We start from the raw sequence: 20,774 nt of genomic DNA, 5'->3' as shown, positions 1-20,774 counted from the left end.
ATGTAGAGCCCCAAGATTTTTACAAAAGAGTTGTTCTTATTTCTATTGACAAATGTAATGTGTGAATATACCAGCATCTATGGATCTTTCCAGTAATAAGTATTATCACTAAAAAAATATTCCTCTTTATTAACTGAGAAACAGTATTTCATATATTTAAAACTGTTGATTACTTTTCCTTTGTCAACCAGCTGTAATTCCTTTTTTGTAAATTATGTTTTCATGTATCTATTCTATTTTCTTATTAGCATATCTGAACTCCTCAATTTATACAATTATAAAGTTTCTGTCTATAAAATATATTTTTACAAAAATTAATTATAAATCAGAAGAAAACAATGCAAATATCTAAAGGGCAACAACGTTACAGGTGGACGCAATAGGAACACAATAAATAACAGACACAATGAGAGCACAGTAAGCACTATAAGGATGGGCCTAGTGCTAGACTACATTCATCAAATTCAAGAGGGTCTATGAGTGCCTGGTCAGCAAGCAGGTCTCCTCCCAGGGGCACTCCCTGTGCATGTCAGTTTAGAACATTCACGCAGATCAGTAAGAACATCCAAGACAAAAAAAGATTTCAAAGGACTGTTTTTCTAATAGAACTTTCAAATAGATGGAAAGAAAGAAAAAATTATAAGCCTGATTTTTATATATGAATACAAACCACATACTATTTCATTTTTATTGGGAAGTAGTTTAAATGAGATTGGATAACAAAAAGTCATAATATAAGTTATCCAAAGAACAGTAGACTAAACAACTTAATAAATTGCAAAGGGGGCAGAGGGCATCCTGAATGCCATGGTACAAGATATTGCTTCCACTCCTTTTTTTTTCCCTCAATTCTTTGATTAATATCTCCAGGAGAAAGAAGCACATTAATATTTCTTGAAATGATGCTATATTAGACAATGTTATAAGCATAGGTAAAGAGTGAAAAACTATTTATCTGGAACTTGAAGGTTACAAATATGGACTCAAATCAAAATGAGATTAAACTGGGAGAATGTAAACTAGTACATCTCGGAAGAAATTGAATCAGATTTAAGGTCCTCCTGAGAAACCTGTTGAGTGGTATTATCATGAAATAAGAACAAGTTGGTTGCTAAATAAAGATAAGGTATAATAAAATATTGGGATAAAAAGGTCAATGTGTCTCCCACCCAAGCACTGACCAGGCCCAACCCTCCTTAGCTTCTGTGATCAGACGAGACTGACACGTTCCTTTCTTGCCTGGAGTATCACCACTTAGCTGACTTACCAGCTTTTGCTCATGTTATTGCTTTGGACTGGGAGTCTCTTGCTACTATCTTAACTTAAAAAATATACACTCATTCTTCAGCCTTAGTTCAAGTGCCCTCTCCTTGCCAACCATTGTGGGTTGCCCTTCAACCAATTAGATTTAGTTGGTTTTCCCTTGTACTAATAGCTATACTACACTTATGTATTGTTACTTAATTACATTTTCCTCTTCCTCCACAATAAATTGAAGCTTCTTAAAAGCAGGAAGAAATTTGCACTTACTTTATTTGTTTCCTCTTTTTTCTGTAACAAGTAGCCACAGGACCTTGTACATGAAAGGTGCTTAATACATGTCTACTGAATTGAATTGAATGTCAAAAACTGTATCATTATTTCTCGAAATGAAGTTCAGCCTCACCAAACTGGTGACTTCAGAGTGAATTGGTGTGTAGGTTGGGTCAAGACCCAGAGGCCAGGGACTGTACCTGGGCAGGGGAGAAGAAACTAACTTTGACAGTGAATTGCTATTTTCCAATGCCCCCAAGTGATGTAGACACTATTAGCTCTATCTTGCAGATGAGAAAACTACAGATAAGAAATAGAAATAGAAAGTGGTGGGGAAGGATTTGAACCTTGATCTGCTGGATTGCAGTACTCATGATTTAGTTTTAGTTTATTTCTTTTTTTAAAAGATTTTATTTATTTTTAGAGAGAGGAAAGGATGGAGAAAGAGAGAGAGAGAAGCATCAATGTGTGGCTGCCTCTCCTGTGCCCCCTACAGGGGACCGGCCCGCATCCCAGGCACGTGCCTCAACTGGGAATCGAACCAGCAACCCCTTTGTTCACAGGTCAGCGCTCCATCCACTGAGCCACACCAGCCAGGGCAGTTTATTTCTTTATTATTATATTTTTTATTATACAGTGTTGTCTCTCTGGTGTCATTACTTTTTTAAGTATATTTTATTGATTATGCTATTACATTTTCCCCAATTTTCCCCCTTTATCCCCCCTCTGCTCTGCACCCCTCAACCCTCCAGCATTCCCCCACCCCCCACCTTAGTTCCTGTCTATGGGTTGTGTTCTTTGAGTTCTCTGTTTCCTATACCATTTTTGACCTCTCCTCGTGTATTTGATGCCTGTCAATTATGCTTCTTATTCCCCTGCTATTCCTCCTCTCCCCCTCTCCACTGAAAACCCTCCATATGATGTCCATTTTTTTGACTCTGCTCCTGTTCTTGTTGTTTGCTTAGTTTTTGTTTTTGTTGTTGTTTTTTTTGTAGGTTCACTTATTGATAGTTGTGAGTTGTTATCATTTTACCGTTCATAATTTTTGATCTTCTTCAATTTCTTAGATAAGTCCCCTTAACATTTCATATCATAAGGGTTGGTGATGATGAACTCCTTTAATTTAACCTTATCTGGGAAGCACTTTATCTGCCTTTCCATTCTAAATGATAGCTTTGCTGGATAGAGTAATCTTGGATGTAGGTCCTTGCCTTTCATGACTTGGAATACTTCTTGCCAGTCCCTTCTTGCCTGTAAGGTCTCTTTTGAGAAATCACCTGACAGTCTTATGGGAAGCCCTTTGTAGGTAACTGTCTCCTTTCCTTTTGCTGCCTTTAAGATTTTCTCTTTATCTTTAATCTTTTGTAACTTACTGATGATGTGCCTTGGTGTGTTCCTCTTTGGGTCCAACTTCTTTGGGACTCTCTGGGCTTCCTCAACTTCCTGGAAGTGTATTTCCTTTGCCATATTGGGGATGTTTTCCTTCACTATTTGTTCAAATAAGTTTTCCACTTCTTGCTCTCCTCTTCTCATTCTGGCACCCCTATAATTCGCATATTCGAACGTTTAAAGTTGTCCTGTAGGTTTCTAAACCTTTCTTCATTTTTTTGAATTCTTGTTTCTTCATTCTGTTCTGGATGGATATTTATTTCTTCCTTTTGTTCCAAATCATTGATTGGAATACTGGTTTCCTTCCTGTCACTGTTGTTTCCCTGAAAATTTTGCTTTACTTCACTTTGAGTATCCTTCATTTGCTCTTTCATTTTGTGACCAAGCTCAATCAGTTCTGAGCATTTTGATTACCAGGGGTTTGAACTCTGCACCAGATGGGTTGGCTATCTCCTTGTCGTTTAGCTTTCTTTTTGGAGCTTTGCTCTGTTCTTTCATCTGGGCCATATTTCTTTGTCTCGACACACCTGTTAAGTTGTAAGGGGGCGGGGCCTTAGGTATTCACCAGGGCAGGGCAACCCTCTTTGCTGCCCTGTGGTGCTGCCTGTGGGGGAGGGGCCAGATAGGGAACAATGTAGCTCACCTGCTCGGGTCAAGCCCCACTTTCCAATGTGTGAGACTGGGAGTTTGTCCCACTGTGGCAACCTGCGCGGTAGTCCACAGTCAGCTCTGAGTGTCAGTTTCACCTTCAGCCAGCCCCGCCCGCATGGTCTGTTGCCATGGGTTCTCTCCGTCTGCCTGTCTTACCGGTCTGGTTGGTCTGGTTGACTCTTTCTTTTGTTCCTTGGTTGTCAGAGTTCCATGCAGTGTTCTGGCACTTCTGGTTGTTTATTGATTTAGATTGGTTGCTATCCTCCTTTTGGTTGTGTGAAGAAGTAAAGAGTTTCTACCTATGCCTCCGTCTTGGCTGGAACTCAGCTCAATGTAACGACTGGTGTCATTAATTTTAGCCAGAGATAACACTACAGAGAAGTGTGTTTGTGTGTGTGTGTGTGTTTGGGGTAGGAGGAGTCAAAGGACTGGAAACTCATCAAATAGTAGTAAAGTAAAAAATAGAATTTTTTCATCAGCCCTAACTCTCCAAGTGTACCTGATAGTTATAGCTCCCAGTGAAATTCAAAAATTAAACTGAACTACATTAACTGATTGGTGTATTTTAAAATATGTCAAAAATCTATACAAATGGGATTACTCATCATCCTAGTCATTTTAAGGGAAGTGTGCAATTAGAGATAACAAGAAATGTCTACAATACCAAATGTGATGATTTATATAGAAAGAAAGGTTGAAGTAAGGATAACAAGAAAAATATGACAAGGATTCCCATGCCTCTAAGCGAATCACAAAGTAATGATTCAGGCAGGATATTTTGCTAACCTGTTCACACCAATGCCCAGTTCAGTTGGGATAAGCCTCTAGAAAAACTTTATATTTTAATGATTTTCCAAAGCTTTTCCTAAGAATCTCATTAAACTGTGAGTAGAAAGGATTCTGTCTTTCACAGCTTCACACATCAACACCAGAGGAGGACAAATAGATTCGCCTTATTTCTGTGTTAAATGCTAGTAAAAAGAGAACTCATTCATCCCACACATACAAATGAGCACCTGTTATGTGCCATGTCCTGTTCCAGGAAGCTAGGGATACAACGTTAAACTAAACACCTGTAGTGACTATAGTGACTTCCTTCATTAAATTTATGTATAACCTAGTATAATGCTTTTAAGACTATGTGTTGGGGCCTATTAATGGATTATGAAATTAATTGGATGAATTTTGACCTTCTTTTAAAAAGATGAAATAGAATAGATTTGAGCAATGCATATAAAATGGCAACTTGTTTTGAAAATCTTTTATTTCAGTTATATGAGTATGCATATATATTTGTGTACTATATTTCTTTCCTTGAATTATAGGAAAAGTATAAAAGCTATTTTTTTCCTGGTAAAATTTACAGCTTAAAAAGTATAGTAGCTGGCACTTATATGGTACTTTCAATGAAATTGACTCAGTTCCATGTGTGTTATATGAAAACAAAACACTTAATTTCATATGAACTCTATGAGGTAGGTACTATTATTATTCCAAATTTAATATTGAGGAAATTGAGAAAGAGGTTTAAGTCCCAAAGTCTCATAGCTAGATAGTGGGAGAAATAGGATCTGAGCTCAATCTGCCTTCAGAGACCATCCTTTTAATTACTTCATTGCACCCACTTGCTTATGTAATGAAACATTTGGGTGCAATATTAAAAGGCAAGACCTTCCTCAAAAGAAGTATATTTTGCATTGTAGGCTGAATGAATGAGATCATCTGGCCTGTTCTGGGTTTGCATAACTGTATGCTGGAGGTGTTGTGTGATGAGTATGGATGTGGGCAGGTGTTCAGAGTGATAGTGGTGCAAGATAAGAGTATCCCAGTTTGAGTCTAACCCATGAGCACCTCTGAAATACAGAAAAGATGGGGTATGCATATAGAGCTTATAGGAACTTTTGGGAGTCATCAGTGAAGACACCTACACAGGGATAAAGTAATAGAGACATGAGAGTCTGGTCCAGTTACAATGTCCAATTATTAGAAAGAAGTAGATGTGAATGGATCTTAATATCATTTTACTCAAGCCCTAGCCAATGTGACTCAGTTGTCTAGAGTGTGGTCCCATAAACCAAAAGGTTGTGTGTTCAATTCCTGGTCAGGGCACATACCCAGGTTGTGGTTTGATCAGGGCACGTACAAGAAGGCAACTGATTGATTGATGCTTCTCTCTCACATCTATGTTTCTCTCTCTCTCTCTCCCTTCCTCTCTTTCTATAAAAGCAATGATAAGAAGGGTCCTCAAATGAGAATTAAAAATAAAAAAACATATGTATAATTTTACTCAAATTGACCATCCTGCTCAGGGCTTTGGCCTAAAAGTAGTTCTTATCATTGTATTGTCAGTTACTAGCCATGTAACTTCAGGTAACATGCTTAAGCTCTGTGCCTTATTGTCGTATTTCTACTGTCATTGTTGTCATCATTATTATCATTGTCATTAGATATTTGCCTGAAAGAGAGAGTCCTACAAATAAATATGGTGGTGAAATGACTTTATTAAAAATTTATGGTATTGGGAGCAAGTGTTCTTAAACTTTAATGTACATAAGGATCATCTGGGAAGTATGAGAAAATGCAGTCTTGACCATATCCTCAGACACTTGGAGTCAGTCTGTGTGGAGTGGGGCACAGAAAATAAATGAACATAATCCATTTGAGAAGAAACTGAAATGTATAATGGAAAATACAGAGGTGGGGAAAAGGCACTCCAGCAGGAGCCCCCACTCAGCAGTGCCACCTGGAGGTCTGAGTCATGTCATCACTATAGCAACAAGGACAGTAGTGGTCTGCTAGTGTGGCCACTTTCTCACAGGAGAGTTGCTTCAGGAGGGTGTGCTTATAGCTCAGTCCAGCACCAGGAGGTTGGCAAGAGTGAACCTTACTTAGCCCATGTTTGATGCTCTAGGAGATGCCTGCATTCATTGGCAGAAACTTTGAGAGCAGTTGACATTCACAATAGCAACCTGTAAATACAATGTTTGTACTTGTTAAGACCTTGCTATTTACTTTGGTTAAATCTGTAGAATAACATGTCTTGAAAACATGGGACATGTAATATATTTTATAGGAAAGATATATTTTATGTTACAAGGAGAAAAATAGTTTAAAAAAAGAACAGATAAAAGAAGAGGGAGATGCAAATTTAAGGGCACATCCTATAACATTGTCATCATTTTAGTTTACTTACTTAAATATCTCAGACTATGAGGTGAGTATAAGTCCTTAAAACTTGATCAATAATTCCTGCATCAGACAGACTATCTCCTATCTCTGATTAGAATGACCACAACTACCTTAGAATGTCCTCAGCTATCCATTGAATTTTCCACACTGCGAAGCATTCTAAATAATATCTCAGGTAGATTTTATGTGGTTTTAAAGGTTAGTAATGGGAGAGAAGTGGGAGGAGTTGAGAAACGTGGGGGAAACAATAGAGAACATAAAGGGTAAATGCTTTAGAATGAAAAATTAGGCCAACCAATGGAAATCTAGAAATATAAAATATTTTTTATCACCCACCTCCATTCTTCCGTAGTAATAATATATTTTAAAATTGTCCATCTTTTATCTTTCAATTGGTGGCTTCAGTCGGAGCGGATCATCGGTTGTTGTCATAAGCTAAGATTAAGCAGACAGGGTAGTATGTTGCCTTTTCCTCCTGAGTAGCGTTGTAATGGGATTTTTCTCAATGTCAGCATTATTGACACTTTGGGCCACATTTTGTGGGTGGTTGCATTATAGGATGTTTAGCAGTAACCACGGCCACTACTCATTACATGCAATTAACAACTTTTCTCTACTTGTACCTACCAGAAATGTCTCCAGACTTTGCCAAATGGTCCTCTGGAGGCAGAATTGCCCCTGAAGAATCACTACTTTGCAGGGTCACTGTGACCTAGCTGCCACTCTCCTTTCCATTGCATGGTACCAAGTCAATTGCCTCCTGTGAAACCTGCCACTGATTTCTTGCAACTATTTCATGATGCTTAGCGGAATGAGGTTTCCAGATCTCAGTGCTGTGCTACTTGACATTATTAGTTTATCTTTGGTCACTGGCAAAGTTCCTAAGCAATTCAAAAATAACTGTTGTTGTGATGTGGCTGTTTTGATTGCCTACAGATCTGAGACTTAATGATTATCCTATCAAGGCCCAACATTTCCTGATAGTTTCTCATTTCTTAGGTTTGCATTAAACTGACTTGAGAGCAGCTTTAGGGTTCATGAAGTTTGAAGTCCAATAAAGCCAGCCAGGCCTAGAGGCTGCTTCTCCTGTGGAAATGTCTCTCTTCTTACCAGCAGTGTGCTGCTGCTCTTCAGGTCATGGACCTCTTGTTTTTCCTAAAATGTGCCTTTGTTCTAGATAAGCCCTATCCTTTTAGAAGTTTTGCTCAAGCTGAATCAGACACATACATGATTTCTTTTTTTCCTCTTAAGGGTTGTGATGACTTGGATTAACTGAAGAATTTCATGATTGTTAATAGGTATTACTTTGTCTTTCCTGATTTGATTACCGGTAAGTTAGTGAAGCTTCAGGATGAGACAATAATTCTGTGACAAAGAATTTCTCCGTGACCAAATTCTAAACAGTATCCTTTGCATTTTTTTTCTCAGCTGGGATCCATCCTTAGTTCTTGTGTTTAAGAGCCCAGTTATAACAAGGGTCTTGCTAAGTCAATTGAAGGAGAATCCCTCACCCTCTATATCTGAGCAAATTTCCTCATCCCCATCCTCTAGGTGATATCTGATCACCCTGACCACGAATCCTGTTATATCAGTTTAGCAAGAATTCCCCCTATCCATTATATTTCTTCTTAGTAATTTCCCATCCACTGATCCTCCTTCCCTGCTCCCAACCTGCTCCTTATCTATAAATCCTCACTTGTTCCTGTTGTATTTGGAATCAAGCCTAGTTCTACACTGAGGTCTCTTTCTCCTTACTGCTGTAGTTTCTGAATAAAATCTGAGCTACTTCTTCAAGCACTGTCCAACTCTAGTTTTCTCTGATACCTAGTCAAGTGCTAAAACTTGTTGCAATTGCCAACAAGGGTCCTATATTTTTCTCTAACTATGCCTTGAGAAGTCCTTTCATTCAAGATGTTATAGACTACAAAAGGGTTGATTGAGAAGGTTGAGTTACCAGTCTGAGCTAAGTCTGTGGGAATATGTCATGCTTGCTAATGTGGATGCCTGATGAGAGAAAGAAACATCCACCAAAAGGTTCAAGGGATATAGAGACCAAGTAGTTTCAAGGGAAGAAACTTACTCAGAAGGTAGGGAATAAAGAACTGTTTTGTGTTTTAAAAATAAATTAGAATAAAAGAAATTTGTTGAAACAGGGTCTGATACTTACATATCTGGAGGGAGTTTCTTTAAGAAAAGAATACAATAATAGTAGGCACATGCCCTTGAAAGAGATGGAACAAATGAGGACAGCTAAAACTTAAGCTTCCTCAGCTTCATGATGAATAAGAGTCAGGATTAAAAGTGTTTTGTTTTTCCCTCCTTTCTCAAATTGGTTGTTGAAAGAGCTAAAATCAACGATATAATGCAGGGAGTAGAAAGCCTTATAGCATGGTGATTAGTACCAAGGGAAGAAGATGGTGCATTCTGAATGAAGGACAGAGTGACCAAGGAAGGCCACATCACCTCCTCCTGTGGTCTGAGACTCTCCCAGCTACACTGGCAGCAGTAGAGGAGAAGGGTTCTAGGTAGGAGCAAGGAAGGTTGTATCTATGAGTAAGGTAGCTAAAAACCTGGGAATTTCGAGTCAAGAGAAATGAAATGGGGCTTATCATTCAATAATTCAGTTGGTGAGCCTGAGCCAGAGTTACACCATTTTGTTACTTGTATTATGATCCTTTTGTAGGAGTGTGACTCAAGAAAACTCAAAATTCATGGGTTACCTGAATAGGGCTGAAACTTCATAAAAAATAAGGGGTGATTTAATCTCTTTATTTTGAAGTTAGACTACAAAACTTTTATGTCAAACATACCAGATGTCAGCTCACACTCAATTGGCTCCATAGTAATTGAAATTCCCTATCCTTCTGGTGGAACACACTGGGCAGTGCCTATGGAAAGCCTGATGTTCACAGCTAGTGTGTCCTGTCTAGTACACTCAACCACGCCTACTCCCACCAGTCATTCTGTGTGCCAACCACTATTCCTAAACTTGTTAATTGTTTTACTTTAATTATATTTTAATAATTTAAGTAAATAATACATAAACTAATAAAGCCTAAGTGTGAAAGGAGACTGTATTGATTCAAAAAAGCAAGTTAGATGCTTAGGTAAAAATTGAAAAGGGAAAGTCACTAGAAATGTGTAAATATAGAGTAAGTGAGACAAAAAACAGAAAAGAAATGTACAACTCTAGAAGGATTTTGCATTCAGCTTGCTTTACAAGTACATTTAATTAAGTTCTTCTTTCACTTTAAAGGCACTGAAATGAGAAAAAATTGACAATTGGCTGTGGTTCATGAAAGATCTGTGACCCAGAATGCAACCAGCTCTGGCCCTTTGTAAAACTATTATATATCTATATGCATTTAAATGTTTTAAATGGAAATAAATTGCATAAGATACATATGCATCATTATTTTCATGTCTACTGCTTTAAATAACTTTTTGAAATAATTGCCAATAACACCTCCAATTGCAAAACAATATAAAGTGAAGTTCTGGCATTAATTCCTACTTCCTCCTTATTGGGACTTGATAAAATGAGTTAAGTGTTACTGTTGGCAAGGGAATCCTCTCTGTTTGGGACCTTTTGCTCTTTCTTGCTCTTATGCTTGGCTAAACTTCTTCTTCTGCCCCATTAATATTCTATTTGGAAATAGCCACTTCCTTGTATTAGGGCTTTAATAAAAATTGTGTCAGAATCTCTGTTACTGCTTGAGTTTGTCTATGAGATAGCAATGTTTTTGCTAATTTATTTCTAATGATTTTTTACTTTCTCTTAATATGCTCTGACAGATGCCTGCTATAGTCACTCATTTTCGAAAAATAGATTCTGTCCCTGCTTGATGGTCCCTCAAACTGCTTCTCTCCAGGTACTTTTGCCTGCTGGCTATTTGTGGTATTTTAGTGCCTATTTCTTCTATCTCTAATTTGGAGAGGGAAGATTTACACTCTGAACTTTTGAGGGTAGCATTATGCTCAGATAAAAGTTGATTTCCAAAACAGACTCTTCTTTGGGTAATATGATATGAGTTACATAAAGTAAAAATTGTATTAAAAAGCTATTTTTTATTTTTATTTTTATTTTTTTGATATATTTATTGATTATGCTATTACAGTTGTCCCATTTCTGCCCCTTCACTCAACTCCATCCTGCCCACCTCCTCCCTCCCACATTCCCCCCCTATAGTCCATGTCCACGGGTCATACTTATAAGTTCTTTGGTTTCTACATTTCCTACACTATTCTTACCCTCCCCCTGTGTATTTTCCACCTATCATCTATGCTACTTATTCTCTGTACCTTTCCCCCCTCTCTCCCCCTCCCAATCCCCTATTGATAACCCTCCATGTGATCTCCATTTCTGTGGTTCTGTTTCTGTTCTAGTTGTTTGCTTAGTTTTCTTTTGTTTTGGTTTTAGGTGTGTTTGTTTATAACTGTGAGTTTGCTGTCATTTTTACTGTTCCTATTTGTTATCTTCTTTTTCTTAGATAAGTCCCTTTATCATTTCATATAATAATGGCTTGGTGATGATGAACTCCTTTAACTTGACCTTATCCGAGAAGCGCTTTATCTTCCCTTTCATTCTAAATGATAGCTTTGCTGGATACAGTAATCTTGGATGTAGGTCCTTGCCTTTCATGACTTGGAATACTTCTTGCCAGTACCTTCTTGCCTGTAAGGTCTCTTTTGAGAAATCAGCTGACAGTCTTATGGCAACCCCTTTGTAGGTAACTGTGTCCTTTTCTCTTGCTGCTTCTAAGATCCTCTCCTTATCTTTAATCTTGGCTAATGTAATGATGATGTGCCTTGGTGTGTTCCTCCTTGAGTACAGCTTCTTTGGGACTCTCTGAGCTTCCTGGACTTCCTGGAAGTCCATTTCCTTTGCCAGACTGGGGAAGTTCTCCTTCATTATTTGTTCCAATAAGTTTTCAATTTTTTGTTCTTCCTCTTCTCCTTCTGGCACCACTATAATTCGGATGTTGGAACATTGCAAGATGTCCTGGAGGTTCCTAAGCCTCTCCTCATTTTTCCGAATTCTTGTTTCTTCATTCTTTTCTGCTTGGATGTTTCTTTCTTCCTTCTGATCCACACCATTGATTTGAGTCCCAGTTTCCTTCCCATCACTATTAGTTCCCTTCACATTTTCTTTTGTTTCTCTTGGCATAGGCTTCATTTTTCCATCTAGTTTTCAAACAAATTCAACCAATTCTGTGAGCGTCTTAATAGCCAGTGTTTTGAACTGTGCATCCAATAGGTTGGCTATCTCTTCCTCGCTTAGTTGTATTTTTTCTGGAGCTTTGGAGTGTTCTGTCATTGGGGCCATTTTTTTTTTTTTTTTTTGTCCTGGTGCATCTGTTACTTAAAGGGGCGGAGCCTTAGGTAAGGCTGGTTCGCTGTGCTGTGATGCTGTACGCAGGGGAGGGGCCAAGAGGGAGCAATGGCGCCTGCTCCACTCTCTGAGGGATTTCAGCCACTCCCTCGGCTACCCACAATCAAATTGGGCCCCTCTGGTGCTGGTTCCCGAGTGGGTGGGCTTGTGCACACTCTAGGCCGCTGTGGGTCTCTCCAAGGACCTCTCCTGTGAGGTTGGGAGTTTCTCCTGCTGCCGCCCCAACCCCCACGGGCGTTTTCAATCAGAGGTTTGAGGCTTTATTTCCCCGAGCTGGAGCCCTGGGTTACGAGATCTGCTTTGCTCCTGCCCGTTCATCCTGGTTTATCTGTGGGCGAATGTGGGGCCATGGGGTGCTTCCCGCCGCTCTGCCTGCCCCGTTCTCTGCCACTCAGAGTCTGGCCCTATGGTTTATCTGTGCTTGAATGTGGGGCCGCAGGGTCTGCTAGTGGTCAGACTGCCTGCCCTGTTGGTCGCACACTCCACCAGTCTCGGTCCGCCATGGCCACGTGAGTCCTCTCCGTCCAGGTGCCTGTCTCCTCCCCTCCTGCCTGTCTGGATGTATGTTTCTTTTTTATGTACTTGGTGTTGGACTTCCTTGCCGTTTGCTTTTCTGTCAGTTCTGGTTGTGCGAGGAGGCGCAGTGTGTCTACCTACGCCGCCATCTTGGTTCTCCTATTTTTTATTTTTAAAAATTGTAAATTCAGGAAAGATGTTTCTTCTCATGATATAATCATTCAGGGTGAGATAATCACTTGCCGTACTTGAGAACCATATAGAAGAACCATCAGAATTGTTGAAAGACTGTCAGAAAGAAACTAGAAAAGTATAAAACAAAGAAGAAGCTGCTTTAGAGAAACTAGGTAGAAAAACACATGAAGAAATTAGAGAAGAAAGAGGACGACTGACATGGCAGAAATCAGCTTGCGACATCCAGGCAGAATGTTTGTTTACTGATCAGAGGGCACAGCCATGATGGACTGATTGAAGGAAAATCTCCCAGGTGCCAATGTGAGAACTACACATACAGGAAAATAAGAAAGGCTAATTGATTGGAATCACTAGTATTGTGGTAGAATCCACAAATTCCATCAGTTTGGAGTTGAGGATATTATGGGGAAATATTTCATCTGGAATTGAGTTCAGACAAAAATATTTTTACCTTTAGTCATCATTGGAAATGAGAGGTGATCTTTAGGACCCAAATAATTCTGAGATGAGAAGGCTGAGTCATACTAAATACAGAAATAAGAAGGGCAGACTGACACAGGATTATGGCTTCATAAATCGTCTCATGTTCAAGGATTTGAGTTCTTTGTTGTTCTGTCCACAAAGTAAGAGATTTAAACCGAGGTAAAGGTGTACTAGCCACATGACCTTAGTCACTGTCAGAAATGTTTTATGAGTTATTTCTGAAAATTTATTTCTTTTGATTTCTCATCAACTACTAAAAAAGACTGATCTTTTATATATTTATGTTTACTTTTCTATAGCTAAGGGGCATGTAGGTTCTTTACATGTTAGTTTCAACTTGATGATTTCCTGAACTTTATAGTCTCTGCTCCCATTAGCAGACAAAGTAATTTTATGAGATCTAAATTCTAGGACTGGCTATGATACTAACAAAATTTTACCTCTAGGACATCTAGATTTGCAATATTATCTCTTTATGGGTCCAATCTTACAGGGATATATGTCTGAAAAAAGAGGAAAGAAGAAAATACCTGGTATAATTAGTCCATCTGTGAGCATTTTCTAATAGGATTAAAAGCAAGTTAGAGGGAAATGTAATATGGAACATTCCTTATGTCTTAACATGGGGTCAAGGATATCTCATTTGTTAATTAACTGGCCTTATTTTTCTTATCATCTTTTTATGTGTGCACAGAATGACCCTCTCTATTTTACTATGAAATCTAATATAATTCTCCTTTTGCCTATTTTGCCTAAATTTAGAATAGTGAAAGGGCTGATGATAAGGAACTGGAGTTAAGACACTTTTAGTCTCTAAGGAACCTTACTTTTAAAGTTTTGTTTTCCAGAGACAATCATTTTTGAGCCATATTATCTATCCACTCTTTCCCTCCAATCAGGATTATTTATTAAATAATGCTTCCAAAAATAACTGAGTTTTTGGCATGATTCTATTAAACAACAGGGAATCTTAGAATATAGTTTTTAACTATGTACATATAGAGTGTAATGTTTGCTGGAGTTTAGTTTCTGTTGAGATATAAGTTATTGTAGGTGTTAATCAGCAGTGAAGTTCAACATTTAGTTTCAAACAGAGACAAGATGAAGTACCTTGATATGGTACTTGATATGGTAACTTGATATGGCTTTGCTATTGTATGCATTGCTTTATACCTACGGAAATAAATAGAATCTACTTAGCTATTTCAGGGAAATTACTACTATGGGATAATTGTACTGCATTGGGCGGTAGGTTTGGAGAAGATATAAATGTATGCTTTTACTAGAGCTTTGTGGACTTCCTCCATTCCTGTAACAAATGGATGATGGTAATTACTGATACAATTTTCTCAGTATAGTTCTTTTAAAAAAACTTTATTTTTTAGAGCAGTTTTAAATGTACAACAAAATTGAAGGGAAGGTACAGAGATTTCTCATATACTCCCTACCCTGCACATGCACAGCCTCCCCATTATTAACATCACTCACCAGAGTGGACACTTTTACGAAAGATGAACCTACATGGACACATTACAACCACTCAAAGTCCATAGCTTAGCTTTCACTCTTGGTGTTGTACATTTTGTGGATTTGAAAAAACATATAGTGACATATATCCACTATTACAATATTATACAGTGTATTTTCACTGTCCCTCCCCTCATTCCTCGGTACTGTCTATTCATCTCTCTCCCCTTCTCATCACTTTAAAGCACTGATTTTTGTGCTATCTCCATAGTTTTTCCTTCTTCAGAATGTCATGTAGTTGATAACATAACAGAATGTAGCCTTTTCACATTGACTTGTTTCACTTAGTAACATGAATTTAAGGTTCCTCCATGTCATATCATAATTTTTAGGGCTCATTTCTTTTTAGCCCTCAATATTTCAGTGTCTAGGTGTAGTTCAGTTTATTTATCCATTCACTTACTGAAGAACATCTTGGTTGCTTCCAAGTGTTGGCAATTATGGATAAAGCAGCTATAAACATTTTGAGTTTTATGAGTTCTTCTAAAGTCTTATTTTGCTTTGTGTCTTTAAATCGTACATGTTTTGTGTGGGTAAATACCCAAAACTCATTTGGGTAAATACCAAGGAATCTGAATGCTGAATCATGTGGTAAGAGTATGTTTAGTTATGTAACAAATCTCTAAACTGTCTTCCAAAGTAGTTGGGCCCTTTCTCATTCTCATCAATAATCCATAGAGCCCTTGTTGCCCCACGTATTGACTGCATTTGTTGTTGTCCACGTTCCAGGTTTTGATCATCCTAAAAAGTGTGCAGTGGTATCTTACTGTTGTTTTTATTTTCCCTTCTCTGATGACATATGATGTGGAGCATCTTTTCTTCTGCTTATTTGTCATATATATATCTTTTTTTCCATGAGGTGTCTGTCAAGATCTTCGGCCCATTTTTTAATTAGGTGGTGTGTTTTCTTATTTTTGAGTTTTATGAATTCTTCCAAAATATAATCTTGCTTTGTCTCTTTAAATTGTATATTTTGCCTTCTGGTATGTCTTACCTTTTTTTCTTCATAGCCATACACAATGTACTAGGTAAAAGAAAATGTTGTGAATAAGCTTTTAGTAATGTGGTGGTGTAAGATGGGAGGGGTATTCTATAGTCCTATAATTAGATCTCAGTCTTTTAGTGAGCTGCTATGCACTTGGCCTGTGAACTTTACAAGTGTTTCTCCTCTTGTTTTCCTCAGTTAGGTAGAACAGGGTGGCTAGAGTGGGATGGAGTTGGGTATTTCCTGTGCTGAGCAAGTTAGACTCTGTTTAACTAGTTTCTCTTGAGGTCAGGCATTGTTAAGAACAGAACGAACACTCTGGGGTAATTCAAAATGGTTTCCTGTCCCTTGCCACTGCTGGAAGCAGGAGGAGATATTTATTGTGAGAACCTGGTCTAGTTCTTGGAGGTAAAGCTCAGGATATTGTGGGGTCCTCATGGTGTCCCTTAGAGTCTAACTCTCAGAGTTGTCTGTACAGAGCCTCCAGCAATTTGTCAATTACAGTTAAGATTTTCCTAACCCAGCACTGTTTCCTGTGGTGTTTTTACCTAGTGAATCTCAGCCCTGCCCCCCCGTATTTGTCTGCTGTCTGTCTCTCCAGTTGTGGGGACAGCACTTTGCCCATGTCCTCCCCTATCTTAAGGATCTAAGAAAATTTGTTGATTGTTTCAGTTTCTTTAGCTTTTTATTTGTTTTTAGGACAGAGTGGCAACTTCCAAGCTTCTTTACACAGAATCAGAAACTGGAAATATCAATACACCTTTTTAGCTAACATTAGGTTCGCTAAGCTATTGTCATCATCCACAATGACTTAGAGTCCAGGCACCATAACTAGAGGCTCTGGCTTCAGCAGGATTTTTCTTTCTTACAGTCATTAGTGTTAAAAGATAAATAAGCATACTAATAATTTTAAGTTCATTTGAGCAAAAATTGATTTGAATTGAGCAGTATCCAATCTAGCAGATAGAAAGGAATTCCAAGAGGCTGTAAAAAATGAAAAACTTAAAAGTAAAATGAAGCAGGAACAAAGAGTTTATACTAGGCAAAAAACAGATTGGTTATTGCAAAGTTACCTTTTTTAGGGGGTGACTGGGGACTGTCAGGCAGCTGACCTAAATAATGGTGATCAGGTGATTCTTGATGGACTGGTTTAAGATTCCATTTCTAGGACAGTGAAAACTGTAATTAAGTCTTGGTTTGGTGACATGGAACTTAGCATAAGCAACTCCATTCTGGTCCTGTTGTCTTGGTTTTGATGATTTTTCCCTTTTGCTCAGACTCGAAGCCTAACTGAAACATGTGATCTAAATTTAAGGCATTAGTACTACTCCCATCTGCTGCCTTGGAGTTCTCACAGTTTTTTGGTGAATCTTGGTGTGGTATTCACAGGTCACAATGTTGGTTCCATATTCTTTAAGTCAGTCATTCTCTTCATTACTTTACTGATGTTCTGGTCTTAGGGAGGTAATTTACTTGGTGGTATTCAGCTACAAAGATAAATTTAATGTTTTTGAGAGAATATAGCATACCATAGAGATTACCATTATTATTATTATAAGCCAGATAATTCCCAATGTCTGGAGTGTGCTTCAGAATCATGGTTTCCAAGACCCAAACTGATGAGAATCAAATAAGTCAATGAAAGACCCCACTGAAGGCATCACTATTTAAAGTCAACTGGCATGTGCAGCCGAGTCTCAACTTCCTCAGAAGTGTCAATCCAAGTGCTCTAAGTGGTATTGCCCACGGCGCAGACACCCCCTTGCAGCTAAAGGATAACCAAGAGCTATCCTATTATCAAGAACAACTTTGGTCTGAGAGAATAGGGATTTTTGTTGGGCAACTATTGCATTAGCAGCAAATTCTGCAGTATGCAGTAGCGAACTGCCAAAAGAACCTAATTTTGAATCACGAATGTTTTGTGGTAATTCTCATTTGAGTCTGTGGCTGTAGACTGGAAAGATGACAGCTATGGAGGCTGGTAAAATTTACAGATCTTTAGACCACACAGGTGGTTTTTTCTGGTTACCTTCTCTTGTATCCCTTTCTTTGTATAGTGCCTGATGCAAGCTTCCCTGAGTTTGGAGTTCTTAACCAGAGGAAGGGAAATGGACTCCTAGGGAGTTTGACACAATAAAGAGGGGGATGAGTTTTCTCCACAGAAACTGAGGCACTGGCAATTGGAGAGATGTTTGATGAGCAGAACTAGAGGATCACCAGCATGTGGAAAATACAACAGTGCTTTGGAAGTTGGATTACCACCCCCTTGCAATTGCCTGAGATATGAGAACAATGGAATTATCTTTTCAGGTGACAGTAAGACAAAAGGTGAACAGAAGAATCATAAAGATCTTCATGATGTAAGAATTAGTAAAAGAATGGTTAAATAGGGAAGGAGGAAAGAAACATTCTTTTCTTTAAGAAAAAAATTTATTTATTTATTTTTAGAGAGAAGGGAAGGCAGGGAGAAAGAGAGGCAACCACACATTGATGTTTCTCTCCCACATGCCCCCTACTGGGGCCCTGGCCCACAACCTAGGCATGTGCCCTGACTGGGAATTGAACTGGCAACCCTTTGGTTCACAGGCTGGCTCTCAATCCACTGAGCCACACCAGCCAGGGTGAAAAGAAACATTGTTGATGCAACATCTTGGGAGGAAGCAATGTACCCCTATGCCAGCTACTTCTTTTCCTAGTCAATTTGATTTTGAGGTCTCCAGCATTTATAGAGCACCAGATATCAGGTGGAACCTTCTTTAGTTGTGAAATATTCACCCAAGTTTTGAAATCTTGTAATCAGCAACAATGTCAGTGGTTAAGGGTACTTGGTAGGGTCCTTTTCATGAATCTCACTTTTGTAAAAGCATCAGAGTAAAAAAATAACTGCCTGTAACTGACAATATTTGAAAATGCTCATGGTTAAAGATCTGATGAGAGTTCATTATAATGTAATTAATAAGGAAGTTTGGTTATTTCTGTGACATTCAACATTTTAAGAACTGGAATTATGAATGATAAGTTTAAATCAGGACACATGAGAAGATATGTTATATATTTCTAGTACACTTATATTAATAACATGCATTGATACAAATATAACCTAAGAAGGTTTACCATCACTTGGCAATACTTCCCCTGTAACTTAACATAAAAAATAAACCCAGTAAGTTTAACATCTTTCTTTTACAAGGTGAGAGACTAGAGCTTTCAGATTTCCAATGGACCTTCTGGGAAATCTCAAAGTTACTTGGGGGTATAAAAGACTCTATTTAGAAATTGATTTGGGCAGTTATCAAAAATATCAAAGGATTTGAACATTTAGTGGTCCTAACTAAATAGGATCACATATCACAGATCATAATAAAATGACACATAATTATCTATATACCCAAAGTGACAACAGATGATTTTAAAGGTAAATATGGAAGATTACACAGTTGTGAACAACACGTAGCTCTTTCAATACTGAGAAGACTGGGTTTTCTTAAGTAATCACCTGAAAAAGACAGGGTGGAAGACAGTGAATTATTTTCGTGAGACACAAAATCTTTGCTTTCCAGGTAGATTACTTATAAGGTAAAAATAAACAAACAAAAAACCCCCAAACTATACAATCTCTTATCAAGAGTTAACCAATTATCCAAGAAAACCTTGTTCTTTAACAAGGAGAAAACCAAATTCTAATTTTGTACCACTGTGCTTTTGATATTAAAATTTATTCTTTAAAATAAGTTTAAGTAAATGTATTCTAGTCATAGTAGCCATTTTGACCACACATACAATTCTTTCCCCAAGCTCCCTTTTCTACAAACCTTCTACAACTTTTTTATATCCATTTATATTTGTCCTGTGTTTTCTCCTCTTTATCATTTTAGAACAATGATTCATTTTACTTTCCTTACCCACTTTTCATATATGGTTGTTTTCTTTCATCTTTATCATTTCTAAGTAGTTTTAATTATATATATTAACTAGAGTTTCTAACACTTAGAATCTTTTAGCTTCTGAGAGTTGGCAAACTTATAAATAAATTTAACGATTTCTAGAAATATATTCTTTTCACAGTAAAATTTTTAATGTGACACAAAACATGTTTACTAAACAACCCAAATATCTTAAGTTCCTCTGTAAAAGGAAACCAAAACTAGATAAACCTATGTTCACTAATTAATGTTTCAGTGTTTTATCTTAATGGGAAATGATCTAGACATTCAATGATATCCATTATTTAAATTATCTCAGTATAATTCAATATTTCAAGTTACCAAAAAGATTTTAAAAACTATTATTTAAAAGTAGATACACCATAAAATACAATTAAAGCTGTACTTATAAACTTTTTTCTTATGTGTATTTAATTTACATGTTCTTAATTATTTTTAGATTACTCATGAAAATTTCATGAAATATTAAACAACTAACCATTAACTTCTTATCTTTCTCCCTGACAAATTCTATAGCAGATCCGAACTGTATTTCTGGCAGATGGAATAAGTTAAGGTTACCTGCTCAGATGCCTAAAGCTTCTTTCTTTTTGTGAAAGAGATTCTAAGATTTGTTATAGGGGTAGTTTTCAAAATAGCCTTTCCTTTTTTTTTTTTTTTTTTTCTTCTGGTAAGAATTACCTTAGTTCCTTGAAAGACCAGGTACAATACTTTTCTCTGTCAGTGTAAGAAATGTTCAGCCCTGTAGAGAATTTTTATGAGTTTATTTGAGCCAAACTGATCACAATTGCCAGGAAGCAAAATCTCAATGGATTGAGAAAATGCTCCAGGAAATGGCTATTCTACCACAGCCATTTTATACATCAGAATCAAAGGAGGAGGTGTAAGGGGTTACGTAAAATCCGTTGGTGATAGATTAGGGTTGGGGGGGGGAAGCAAAGCAATGAAAACCTCTGGGGTTTGATAAAAA

Source organism: Desmodus rotundus, chromosome 2 (genome assembly GCF_022682495.2).
Source record: "Desmodus rotundus isolate HL8 chromosome 2, HLdesRot8A.1, whole genome shotgun sequence".
In the NCBI taxonomy this organism is placed as follows: domain Eukaryota; kingdom Metazoa; phylum Chordata; class Mammalia; order Chiroptera; family Phyllostomidae; genus Desmodus; species Desmodus rotundus.
This window is presented reverse-complemented; position numbering follows the sequence as displayed.